Genomic DNA, 13205 nt, shown 5'->3' on the forward strand with positions numbered 1-13205 from the left:
TGTACCTGTCCAGTTTTCCCAGCACCACTTATTGAAGAGGCTGTCCTTCCTCCACTGTACATTCCTGCCTCCTTTATCAAAGATAAGGTGACGATATGTGCGTGGGTTTATCTCTGGGCTTTCTATCCTATTCCATTGATCTATCTTTCTGTTTTTGTGCCAGTACCATACTGTCTTGATTACTGTAGCTTTGTAGTATAGTCTGAAGTCAGGGAGCCTGATTCCTCCAGCTCCGTTTTTCGTTCTCAAAATTGCTTTGGCTATTCGGGGTCTTTTGTGTTTCCATACAAATTGTGAAATTTTTTGTTCTAGTTCTGTGAAAAATGCCAGTGGTAGTTTGATAGGGATTGCATTGAATCTGTAGATTGCTTTGGGTAGTAGACTCATTTTCAGAATGTTGATTCTTCCAATCCAAGAACATGGTATATGTCTCCATCTATTTGTATCATCTTTAATTTCTTTCATCAGTGTCTTATAATTTTCTGCATACAGGTCTTTTTTCTCCTTAAGTAGGTTTATTCCTAGATATTTTATTCTTTTTGTTGCAATGGTAAATGGGAGTGTTTTCTTGATTTCACTTTCAGATTTTTCATCATTAGTGTATAGGAATGCCAGAGATTTCTGTGCATTAATTTTGTATCCTGCTACTTTACCAAATTCATTGATTAGTTCTCGTAGTTTTCTGGTAGCATCTTTAGGATTCTCTATGTATAGTATCGTGTCATCTGCAAACAGTGACAGCTTTACTTCTTCTTTTCCGATTTGGATTCCTTTTATTTCCTTTTCTTCTCTGATTGCTGTGGCTAAAACTTCCAAAGCTATGTTGAATAAGAGTGGTGAGAGTGGGCAACCTTGTCTTGTTCCTGATCTTAGTGGAAATGCTTTCAGTTTTTCACCATTGAGGACGATGTTGGCTGTGGGTTTGTCATATATGGCCTTTATTATGTTGAGGAAAGTTCCCTCTGTGCCTACTTTCTGCAGGGTTTTTATCAGGTGGGTGCTGAATTTTGTCGAAAGCTTTCTCTGCATCTATTGAGATGATCATATGGCGTTTCTCCTTCAATTTGTTAATATGGTGTATCACATTAATTGATTTGCATATATTGAAGAATCCTTGCATTCCTGGAATAAACCCCACTTGATCATGGTGTATGATCCTTTTAATGTGCTGTTGGATTCTGTTTTCTAGTATTTTGTTGAGGATTTTTGCATCTGTGTTCATCAGTGATATTGGCCTGTAGTTTTCTTTCTTTGTGACATCCTTGTCAGGTTTTGGTATCAGGGTGATGGTGGCCTCATAGAATGAGTTTGGGAGTGTTCCTCCCTCTGCTATGTTTTGGAAGAGTTTGAGAATGATAGGTGTTAGCTCTTCTATAAATGTTTGATAGAATTCGCCTGTGAAGCCATCTGGTCCTGGGCTTTTGTTTGTTGGAAGATTTTTAATCACAGTTTCAATTTCAGTGCTTGTGGTTGATCTGTTCATATTTTCTATTTCTTCCTGATTGAGTTTTGGCAGGTTGTGCCTTTCTAAGAATTTGTCCATTTCTTCCAGGTTGTCCATTTTATTGGCATAGAGTTGCTTGTAGTAGTCTCTCATGATCTTTTGTATTTCTGCAGTGTCAGTTTTTACTTCTTCTTTTTCATTTCTAATTCTATTGATTTGCGTGTTCCACCCTTTTTTTCTTGATGAGACTGGCTAATGGTTTATCAATTTTGTTTATCTTCTCAAAGAACCAGCTTTTAGTTTTATTGATCTTTGCTATCGTTTCCTTCATTTCTTTTTCATTTATTTCTGATCTGATCTTTATGATTTCTTTCCTTCTGCTAACTTTGGGGTTTTTTTGTTCTTTCTTTAATTGCTTTAGGTGCAAGGTTAGGTTGTTTATTTGAGATGTTTCCTGTTTCTTAAGGTAGGATTGTATTGCTATAAACTTCCCTCTTAGAACTGCTTTTGCTGCATTCCATAGGTTTTGGGTCATCGTGTCTCCATTGTCATTTGTTTCTAGGTATTTTTTCATTTCCTCTTTGATTTCTTTAGTGATCACTTCGTTATTAAGTAGTGTATTGTTTAGCCTCCATGTGTTTGTATTTTTTACAGATCTTTTCCTGTAATTGATATCTAATCTCATAGCGTTGTGGTCGGAAAAGATACTTGATACAATTTCAATTTTCTTAAATTTACCAAGTCTTGATTTGTGACCCAAGACATGATCTGTCCTGGAGAATGTTCCATGAGCACTTGAGAAAAATGTGTATTCTGTTGTTTTTGGGTGGAATGTCCTATAAATATCAATTAAGTCCATCTTGTTTAATATGTCATTTAAAGCTTGTGTTTCCTTATGTATTTTCATTTTGGATGATCTGTCCATTGGTCAAGGTGGGGTGTTAAAGTCCCCTACTATGAATGTTTTACTGTCCATTTCCCCTTTTATGGCTATTAGTATTTGCCTTATGTATTGAGGTGCTCCTATGTTGGGTGCATAGATATTTACAATTGTTATATCTTCTTGGATTGATCCCTTGATCATTATGTAGTGTCCTTCTTTGTCTCTTATAATAGTCTTTATTTTAAAGTCTATTTTGTTTGATATGAGAATTGCTACTCCAGCTTTCTTTTGGTTTCCATTTGCATGGAATATCTTTTTCCATCCCCTCACTTTCAGTCTGTATGTGTCTCTAGGTCTGAAGTGGGTCTCATATATATGGGTCTTGTTTCTCATATATATGGGTCTTGTTTTTGTATCCATTCAGCCAATCTGTGTCTTTTGGTGGGAGCATTTAATCCATTTACATTTAAGGTAATTATTGATATGTATGTTTCTATTCCCATTTTCTTAATTGTTTTGGTTTGTTATTGTAGGTCTTTTCCTTCTCTTGTGTTGCTTGCCTAGAGAAGTTCCTTTAGCATTTGTTGTAAAACTGGTTTGGTGGTGCTGAACTCTCTCAGCTTATGCTTGTCTGTAAAGGTTTTAATTTCTCCATCAAATCTTAATGAGATCTTTGCTGGGTAGAGCAATCTTGGTTGTAGGTTTTTCTCCTTCATCACTTTAAGTATGTCCTGCCAGTCCATTCTGGCTTGCAGAGTTTCTGCTGAAAGATCAGCTGTTAACCTTATGGGAATTCCCTTGTGTGTTACTTGTTGTTTTTCCCTTGCTGCTTTTAATATGTTTTCTTTGTATTTAACTTTTGACAGTTTGATTCGTATGTGTCTTGGCATGTTTCTCCTTGGATTTATCCTGTATGGGACTCTCTGTGCTTCCTGGACTTGATTAACTATTTCCTTTCCCATTATTAGGGACGTTTTCAACTATAATCTCTTCAGATATTTTCTTAGTTCCTTTATCTTTCTCTTCGTGTTCTGGAATCCCTATAATTCGAATGTTGGTGCGTTTAATGTTTTCCCAGAGTTCTCTGAGACTGTCCTCAGTTCTTTTGATTCTTTTTTCTTTATTCTGTTCTGCAGTAGTTATTTCCACTATTTTATCTTCCAGGTCACTTATCGATTCTTCTGCCTCAGTTATTGTGCTACTGATCCCATCTAGAGTATTTTTAATTTCATTTATTGTGTTGTTCATCGTTGCTTGTTTCATCTTTAGTTCTTCTTGGTCTGTGTTAAATGTTTCTTGCATTTTCTCTATTCTATTTCCAAGATTCTGTATCATCTTTACTATCATTATTCTGAATTCTTTTTCAGGTAGACTGCCTATTTCCTCTTCATTTGTTATGTCTGGTGGGTTTTTATCTTGTTCCTTCATCTGCTGTGTGTTTTTCTGTCTTCTCATTTTGCTTATCTTACTGTGTTTGGGGTCTGGTTTTTTTTTTTTTTTTTTTTGCGGTATGCGGGCCTGTCACTGTCGTGGCCTCTCCAGCTGCGGAGCACAGGCTCCGGACGCACAGGCTCAGCAGCCATGGCTCACAGGCCCAGCTGCTCCACGGCATGTGGAATCTTCCCGGGCTGGGGCACGAACCCGTGTCCCCTGCATCGGCAGGCTGACTCTCAACCACTGCGCCACCAGGGAAGCCCTGGCGTCTCCTTTTTGCAGTCTGCAGGTTTGTAGTTCCCATTGTTTTTGGTTTCTGTCCCCAGTGGCTAAAGTTGGTTCAGTGGGTTGTGTAGGCTTCCTGGTGGAGGGGACTGGTGCCTGTGTTCTGGTGGATGAGGCTGGATCTTGTCTTTCTGGTGGGCAGGTCCACGTCTGGTGGTGTGTTTTGGGGTGTCTGTGGCCTTATTATGATTTTAGGCAGCCTCTCTGCTAATGGGTGGGGTTGTGTTCCTGTCTTGCTAGTTGTGTGGCATAGGGTGTCCAGCACTGTAGCTTGCTGGTCGTTGAGTGAAGCTGGGTGCTGGTGTTGAGATGGATATCTCTGGGAGATTTTCACCATTTGATATTATGTGGAGCTGGGAGGTCTCTTGCAGACCAGTGTCCTGAAGTTGTCTCTCCCACCTCAGAGGCAGAGCCCTGACTCCTGGCTGGAGCATCAAGAGGCTTTCATCCACACGGCTCAGAATAAAAGGGAGAAAAAGTAGAAAGAAAGGAAGAAAGAAAGAGGATAAAATAAAATAAAATAAAGTAAGATAAAATAGTTATTAAAATAAAAAATAATTATGAAGAAAAAAATTTTTTAAAAAGAAGATAACAAAAATAATGGACAGATAGAACCCTAGGACATATGGTGAAAGCAAAGCTATACAGACAAAATCTCACACAGAAGCATACACATAGACACAAAAAGAGGAAAAGGGGAAAAATAATAAATCTTGCTCCCAAAGTCCCCTCCTCAATTTGGGATGATTCGTTGTCTATTCATGTATTCCATAGGTGCAGGGTACATCAAGTTGATTGTGGAGCTTTAATCCGCTGCTTCTGAGGCTGCTGGGAGAGATTTCCCTTTCTCTTCTTTGTTCTCACAGCTCCCAGGGGCTCAGCTTTGGATTTGGCCCCTCTTCTGCGGGTAGGTCACCGGAGGGCGTCTGTTGTTCACTCAGACAGGGCGGGGTTAAAGGAGCAGCTGACTCGGGGGCTCTGGCTCACTCAAGCCAGGGGGAGGGAGGGGTGCGGATTTGGAGAAAGCCTGCGGTGGCAGAGGTTGGTGGGCCGTTGCACCAGCCTGAGGCTCGCTGTGCGTTCTCCAGGGAAGTTGTCCCTGGATCCCGGGACCCTGGCAGTGGCGGGCTACACAGGCTCCCCGGAAGGGAGGTGTGGTTAGTGACCTGTGCTCGCACACAGGCTTCTTGGTGGCGGCAGCAGCAGCCTTAGCGTCTCATGCTCGTCCCTGGGGTCCGCGCTTTCGCCGCGGCTCGCTTGCGTCTCTGGAGCTCCTTTAAGCAGCAATTTTAATCCCCTCTCCTCGCGTACCAGGAAGCAAAGAGGGAAGAAAAAGTCTCTTTCCTCTTCGGCAGGTCCAGACTTTTCTCCGGACTCCCTTCCGGCTAGCTGTGGTGCACTAACCCCCTGCAGGCTGTGTTCACACCGGCAACCCCAGTCCTCTCCCTGTGCTCCGACCGAAGCCCAAGCCTCAGCTCCCAGCCCCGCCCGCCCCGGCGGGTGGGCAGACAAGCCTCTCAGGCTGGTGAGTGCCGGTCGGCACCGATCCTCTGTGCGGGAATCTCCCCGCTTTGCCTTCCGCATCCCTGTTGCTGTGCTCTTCTCTGCGGCCCCGAAGCTTCCCCCCTCCGCCACCCGCAGTCTCCGCCCGTGAAGGGGCTTCCTAGAGTGTGGAAACGTTTCCTCCTTCACAGCTCCCTCCCACTGGTGCAGGTCCGGTCCCTATTCTTTTGTCTCTGTTTTTTCTTTTTTTCTTTTGCCCTACCCAGGTACGTGGGGAGTTTCTTGCCTTTTGGGAGGTCTGAGGTCTTCTGCCCGCGTTCAGTAGGTGTTCTTATATGTACTATTTACATTAAGTTAAAGCAAGGTTTATTGACAAAGTTGGAACTGAATATAGTTTGGGGACCAAATATATAATATAGACTGAAATATAAGTATGGCTTGAAAGTAGGTTGTAAAAGAGTTGCTTTCCTCGACTTTTAATATTAGATGTTGCACTTTAAAAATAAACTTATTTTTTTAATAATTTTTGTGTTTGCATATAAGTTTCACATGCTTAAAACTGTCCATATTGTGAAATAGTAGTATTTTATAGACTCTGGATGACTGGCTGTAAGGGGCTTAATAGAAGATAGTTTTGTGGAAAAGTGGTATTGTATAATCCCTTGCAACCTTTAGATTCTGAGATACTCTCTTTTTGGCCCCATTTAAATTGTGGAGTTTTGTTTGGTTTAGTTAAAGATGCATCATCCGTCATTTCCTTCTTCTCCAGCCATGTGGAATTGTGTTAGTGGTAGATGGCTTGATAAATATTTGGTGATTGATTAGTAATTTCTAGTTTCACTTCCAGATTTCAGAACATACTAAAGAGATGTGCTGAAATACTACAGTGAGATCCTTCTGGCCTCTTTATGGTGAAACCTTTTACATTTCAGGTCAAAGCAAATGGCATTTTTGAATCCTATCTCTCCAAACAAATATCTTTAAACAAAAATCTCCAATTTTAGGTCAAGGATCTGAAGAAAACTTTTGACCATTTTCCCAGAAGAAATCATAGATGCTGATACCACTACATTTGCATATAACTTGAAGGAGTTAAAGCATCTGTAGAATATTATGAAACTTAGATCAGAATTCAACAAGTAGAGCCAGTACTGTGCAGAAACCTACAGTAGCCTATATTCTGCTCTAAGGAATAGATTTATAAGCTTTTTGGTTTTGGTGAAACAACCTTTCTCTTCACTTATTTCTCTCCACATACTGCTTTTCTTTATTAGTTTATTTCCAGGTGTTCATATTGTTTTATTGTTAATATCTCACCTATGTTAATGTAAAATAATGTAATATCTCACCTATGTTAATGTAAAAGATGTTAAAAATTGGTTTCTTCTCTGCATCTTGGAAATCATATCATGTATTGCTTCTTTATATGGCCATCCTTCTAGTCATTGTGTCCTATCATGTATACCATTTTTCTAGATTCCACATATATGCGTTAATATACGATATTTGTTTTTCTGTTTCTGACTTACTTCACTCTGTATGACAGTCTCTAGGTCCAGGGACGTCTCTACAAATGACCCAGTTTCATTCCTTTTTAAGGCTGAGTAATATTCCATTGTATATACATACCACATCTTCTTTATCCATTTGTCTGTTGATGGGCATTTAGGTTGCTTCCATGACCTGGCTATTATAAATAGTGCTGCAGTGAACATTGGGGTGCATGTGTCTTTTTGAATTATGGTTTTCTCTGGGTATATGCCCAGTAGTGGGATTGCTGGGTCATTTGACAACTCTATTTTTAGGTTTTTAAGGAACCTCCATACTGTTCTCAATAGTGGCTGTATCAAATTACATTCCCACCAATAGTGCAAGAGCGTTCCCTTTATTCCACACGCTTTCTAGCATTTGTTGTTTGTAGATTTTCTGATGATGCCATTTCTAACTGGTGTGAGGTGATACCTCATTGTAGTTTTTTTTTTTTTTTTTTTTTTTTAGCTGTGTTGGGTCTTTGTTTCTGCGTGAGAGCTTTCTCTAGTTGCAGCAAGCGGGGGCCACTTAATCGTGGTGTGTGGGCCTCTCACTGTCCTGGCCTCTCTTGTTGCGGATCACAAGCTCCAGATGCGCAGGCTCAGTAGTTGTGGCTCACAGGCCTAGATGCTCCGCAGCATGTGGGATCTTCCCAGACCAGGGCTTGAACCCGTGTCCCCTGCATTGGCAGGCAGATTCTTAACCACTGCGCCACCAGGGAAGCCCCCTCATTGTAGTTTAGATTTGCATTTCTGTAATAATGAGTGATGTTGAGCAGCCTTTCATGCACCTCTTGGCCATCTGTATGTCTTCTTTGGAGAAATGTCTATTTAGGTCTTCTGCCCATTTTTGGATTGGGTTGTTTGTTGTTTTAATATTGATCTGCATGATCTGTTTATATATTTTGGAGATTAATCCTTTGTCCGTTGATTCATTTGCAAATATTTTCTTCCATTCTGAGGGTTGTCTTTTCGCTTGTTTGTAGTTTCCTTTGCTGTGCAGAAGCTTTTAAGTTTCATTAGGTCCCATTTGTTTATTTTTGTTTTTATTTCCATTACTCTAGGAGGTGGGTCATAAAACATCTTGCTGTGATTTATGTCAAAGAGTGTTCTTCCTATGTTTTCCTCTAAGAGTTTTATAGCGTCCAGTCTTACATTTAGGTCTTCAATCCATTTTAAGTTTATTTTTGTGTATGGTATTAGGGAATGTCCTAATTTCATTCTTTTACATGTAGCCATCCAGTTTTCCCAGCACCACTTATTGAAGAGACTGTCTTTTCTCCATTATATATCCTTGCTTCCTTTGTCATAGATAAGTTGACCATAGGTGTGTGGGTTTATCTTTGGGCTTTCTGTCCTGTTCCATTGATCTATATTTCTGTTTTTGTCCCAGTACCATATTTTCTTGAGTACTGTAGCTTTGTAGTGTAGTCTGAAATTAGGGAGTCTGATTCTTCCACCTCCATTTTTTTCCCTCAAGATTGCTCTGGCTGTTTGGAGTCTTTTGTATCTCCATACAACTTTTAAGATTTTTTTGTTCTAGTTCTGTAAAAAAATGCCATTGGTAATTTGATAGAGATTGCATTGAATCTGTAGATTGCTTTGGGTAGTAGAGTCATTTTCACAATATTTATTCTTCCAATCCAGGAACATAGTGTACCTCTCCATATGTTTGTGTCACCCTTGATTTCTTTCATCTGTGTCTTACAGTTTTCTGAGGACAGGTCTTTTACCTCCTTAGGTAGGTTTATTCCTAGGTATTTTATTCTTTTTGTTACAGAGGTGAATGGGATTGTTTCCTTAATTTCTCTTTATGATCTTTTGGTGTTAGTGTACAGGAATGCAAGAGATTTTTGTGCATTAATTTTGGTTTTTTTTTTTGCGGTACGCGGGCCTCTCACTGTTGTGGCCTCTCCCGTTGCGGAGCACAGGCTCCGGATGTGCAGGCTCAGCGGCCATGGCTCATGGGCCCAGCCGCTCTGTGGCATGTAGGATCTTCCCGGACCAGGGCACGAACCCGTGTCCCCTGCATCGGCAGGTGGACTCTCAAACACTGTGCCACCAGGGAAGCCCTGTGCATTAATTTTGTATCCTGCAACTTTACCAAATTCATTGATTAGCTCTAGTAGTTTTCTGGTAGCATCTTTAGGATTATTTGTGTATAGTATCATGTCATCTGCAAACAGTGACAGTTTTACTTCTTCTTCTGCAATTTGTATTTTTTCTCTGATTGCTGTGGCTAGCAGTTACAAAACTATGTTGAATAATAGTGACGAGAGTGGACATCCTTGTCTTGTTCCTGATCTTAGAGGAAATGCTTTCAGTTTTCCACCATTGAGAATGATGTTTGCTGTGGGTTTGTCATATATGGCCTTTATTACGTTGAGGTAGGTTCCCTCGATGCCCACTTTCTGGAGAGTTTTTATCATAAATGGGTGTTGAATTTTCTCAAAAGCTTCTTCTGCATCTACTGAGATGATCATATGGTTTTTCTTCTTCAGTTTGTTAATATGGTGCATCACATTGATTTGCGTATATTGAAGAATCCTTGCATCCCTGGGATAAATCCCACTTGATCATGGTGTATGATGCTTTTAATGTGTTGTTGGATTCTGTTTGCTAGTATTTTGTTGAGGATTTTTGCATCTATATTCATCAGTGATATTGGTCTGTAATTTTCTTTTTTTGTAGTATCTTTGTCTGGTTTTGGTATCAGGGTGATGGTGGCTTTGTAGAATGAGTTTGGGAGTGTTCCTTCATCTGCAATTTTTTGGAAGAGTTTGAGAAGGATAGGTGTTAGCTCTTCTCTAAATGTGTGGTAGAATTCACCTGTGAAGCCATCTGGTCCTGGACTTTGGATTTTTGGATGATTTTTAATCACAGTTTCAATTTCATTACTTGTGATTGGTCTGTTCATATTTTCTGTTTCTTCCTGGTTCAGCCTTGGAAGGTTATACCTTTCTAAGAATTTGTCCATTTCTTCCAGGTTGTCCATTTTATTGGCATAGAGTAGCTTGCAATAGTCTCTTATAATGCTTTCTATTTTTGCAGTGTCTGTTGTAACTTCTACTTTTTTATTTCTAATTTTATTCATTTGAGTCCTCTCCCTCTGTTTCTTGATGAGTCTGTGTAAAGGTTTATCAATTTTGTTTATCTTCTCAAAGAACCAGCTTTTAGTTTTATTGATCTTTGCTATTGTTTTCTGTTTCATTTATTTCTACTCTGATCTTTATGATTTCTTTCCTTCTACTAACTTTGGGTTTTGTTTGTTCTTTTTTCTCTAGTTCCTTTAGGAGTAAGGTTAGATTGTTTATTTGAGATATTTCTTGTTTCTTGAGGTAGGATTGTATTCCTATAAACTTCCCTCTTAGACCTGCTTTTGCTGCATCCCATAGGTTTTGGATTGTTGTGTTTTCGTTGTCATTTGTCTCTAGGTATTTTTTGATTTCCTCTTTGATTTCTTCAGTGATCTCTTGGTTATTTAGTAACGTATTGTTTAGCCTCCGTGTGTTTGTGTTTTTTATGTTTTTTTTCCCTGTAATTTATTTCTAATCTCACAGCGTTGTGGTCAGAGAAGATGCTTAGTAGGATTTCAATTTTCTTAAATTTACCGAGGCTTGATTTGTGACCCAAGATGTGATCTGTACTGGTGGATGTTCCATGTGCACTTGAGAAGAAAGTGTAATCTGCTGTTTTTGGATGGAATGTCCTATAAAATACATTGTATGCTTTATTTATTTATTTATTTTTCTGGTACGCGGGCCTCTCACTGTTATGGCCTCCCCCGTTACAGAGCACAGGCTCCGGATGCGCAGGCCTAGCGGCCATGGCTCACCGGCCCAGCCGCTCCGCAGCATGCGGGACCCTCCCGTTCTGGGGCACAAACCCGCGTCCCCGGCATCGGCAGGCGGACTCTCAACCACTGCGCCACCAAGGAAGCCCTATGCTTTATTTTTATAGATGGTTGTAACTTTTTTTTTCTCTCCTGTACTTAGATTGCTTACCTATTTTATGAAATTTCCTAAGCTTGTAAGCTCTTAGAACATATTCTGATTTAATAATCTCAAGAAAAATACAAGCATAAAATAGGCCAAAAAGCTACATCAGAAAGTGAAAGTCTGGTTCACCAAACAGAACTACCACTCAGGGGCTTCCCTGGTGGTGCAGTGGTTGAGAGTCCGCCTGCCGATGCAGGGGACACGGGTTCGTGTCCCGGTCCGGGAAGATCCCACCTGCCGCGGAGCGGCTGGGCCCGTGAGCCATGGCAGCTGAGCCTGCGCGTCTGGAGCCTGTTCTCCGCAGCGGGAGAGGCCACAACAGTGAGAGGCCCGCGTACCACAAAAAAAAAAAAACAAAAAAACTACAACTCAGCTGTCAGTGCTCTTTAAAATGCTGTGCCTTGGGCTTCCCTGGTGGCGCAGTGGTTGAGAGTCCACCTGCTGATGCAGGGGACACGAGTTCGTGCCCTGGTCTGGGAAGATCCCACATGCCGCGGAGCAGCTGGGCCCGTGAGCCATGGCCGCTGAGCCTGCGCGTCCGGAGCCTGTGCTCTGCAACAGCAGAGGCCACAACAGTGAGAGGCCCGTGTACCGCAAAAAAAAAAAAACAAATAAAATGCTGTGCCTTGCCCTCACCAAGAAACATATAGCTACCTATGTTTTTCAGCACTCTACCTCTGTAATGGACTCCTTGGACACTTGCTTGGACATTTGCTTTCTTCTATGAGGCAGATGATGTGTAGGCCACCTTAAATACTGGATTGACCTGTAGCAGTAGCTCTGCAGTAGCTACTGGAGGAAGTAGTGAGCTAGTGGACATACATTGTGTTCCCTGGTGAATTTAGTTTGCCCTAAGTGGAAGTATGCATAGGTAGTGGAAGGTAGCACTGTGAGGGGAAATAATCATAAGATTGGTGTGATGTGCTCTTGGGATGTGGCCTTGGAATTAGAGGAGGGAAATTGGTGAGGAAGATGGATGACTGGCAGACTTATTTTAAAGCAGTAGTTATAGAAGCTTTCTTACAGAAATTTAGGAAATATTAATGTAACTAAAGGAATGATAGGAATAAATGAGAGCTGTAAGCCCATGTGTGCTTATATTCCACTTAGTCCGTACATTTTTTCACAAGATAAATTTGGTCTTGATCACAGAGATGATTTAATAACTGATGTTCATTTACTTGGTTGGTAACAGAAAGGAATTGATAATTGTCTGTTATTTGAGTAAGTGGTTAGCAGTATTCTTTTCGTTAACTTGTTTGTTTTGTTTTTAATTTTTTTTATTTGTTGGCCTTAAGTTTCTATTTATAAAATGTAGGTTATTCTTGAACCCCTTTTCTTTCACAAGGTAGTGTAAATGCCTGTTTAGTACCGTAGTATCCTTAGAAGAAAAGCATGGTTTAAAATTTTTCCTGCTCATAATGTTTAAAATTCTTTTTCAAAATATTTTATTATGGAAAAATTGAAACATATACAAACGGAGGTATAATACTATAATGAATTTCATGAACCCACACAGCTTCAACAATTATCAATTCATAGTATCATGCCATCTATACTTGCACACATTTCTACCCCTCCCATGTTATTTTGAGCAAATCTCAGACACATATCGTTTTATCTGTAATAACTAATAAGTATTTTAAAGGAAGACATAGTAAATTAAAAGTATGCATTGGCTTGAGGTTTCCATGTACTTTAATAATGAACCAGAAGACAAGTAAAAATAAAACATAGAAGTTGATATCATAACTTTAGTTAAGCTTTTTTATCCTTTCAGAAAATAAAGCATTAGTGCACAGTATGAATCTGATATTAGGATATAGGTCATAGGTCTTCAAAAAGAAGGATAAAAATATTTCTGTCTGTAAAGGTGCTTGTATTTTTTTTTCTCATCTGATAATTCTTAGGGAAGGACATACATAATTTAAGCTTTCTCAAGAAATTTTATCTATTTTGCATCTCTTTTTGACCTTTTTTCCTGATTTTACAAACAAAAATATAAACAAGTACAAAGAAGAAGGTAAAATTATCTATAATCCTATTTTCGGAGATACCCTCAACATTCCAAAGTATATGCACATATATATTTTGCTGTCATATATTTTATAGGCCTTATTGAGTATAGA

At 39.9% G+C, this 13205-nt stretch overlaps 1 protein-coding gene across 7 annotated transcripts in view; it reads left to right on the plus strand.

Moving 5' to 3' along the window:
- Window positions 1–13205, plus strand: part of TFG (trafficking from ER to golgi regulator) — a 44694-nt gene that overhangs the window by 16716 nt on the left and 14773 nt on the right. The window lies entirely within an intron of this gene.

This window comes from Aethalodelphis obliquidens, unplaced genomic scaffold, assembly GCF_003676395.1.
Source record: "Aethalodelphis obliquidens isolate GAN/ISIS:26980383/991018 unplaced genomic scaffold, ASM367639v1 scaffold1, whole genome shotgun sequence".
NCBI lineage: Eukaryota > Metazoa > Chordata > Mammalia > Artiodactyla > Delphinidae > Aethalodelphis > Aethalodelphis obliquidens.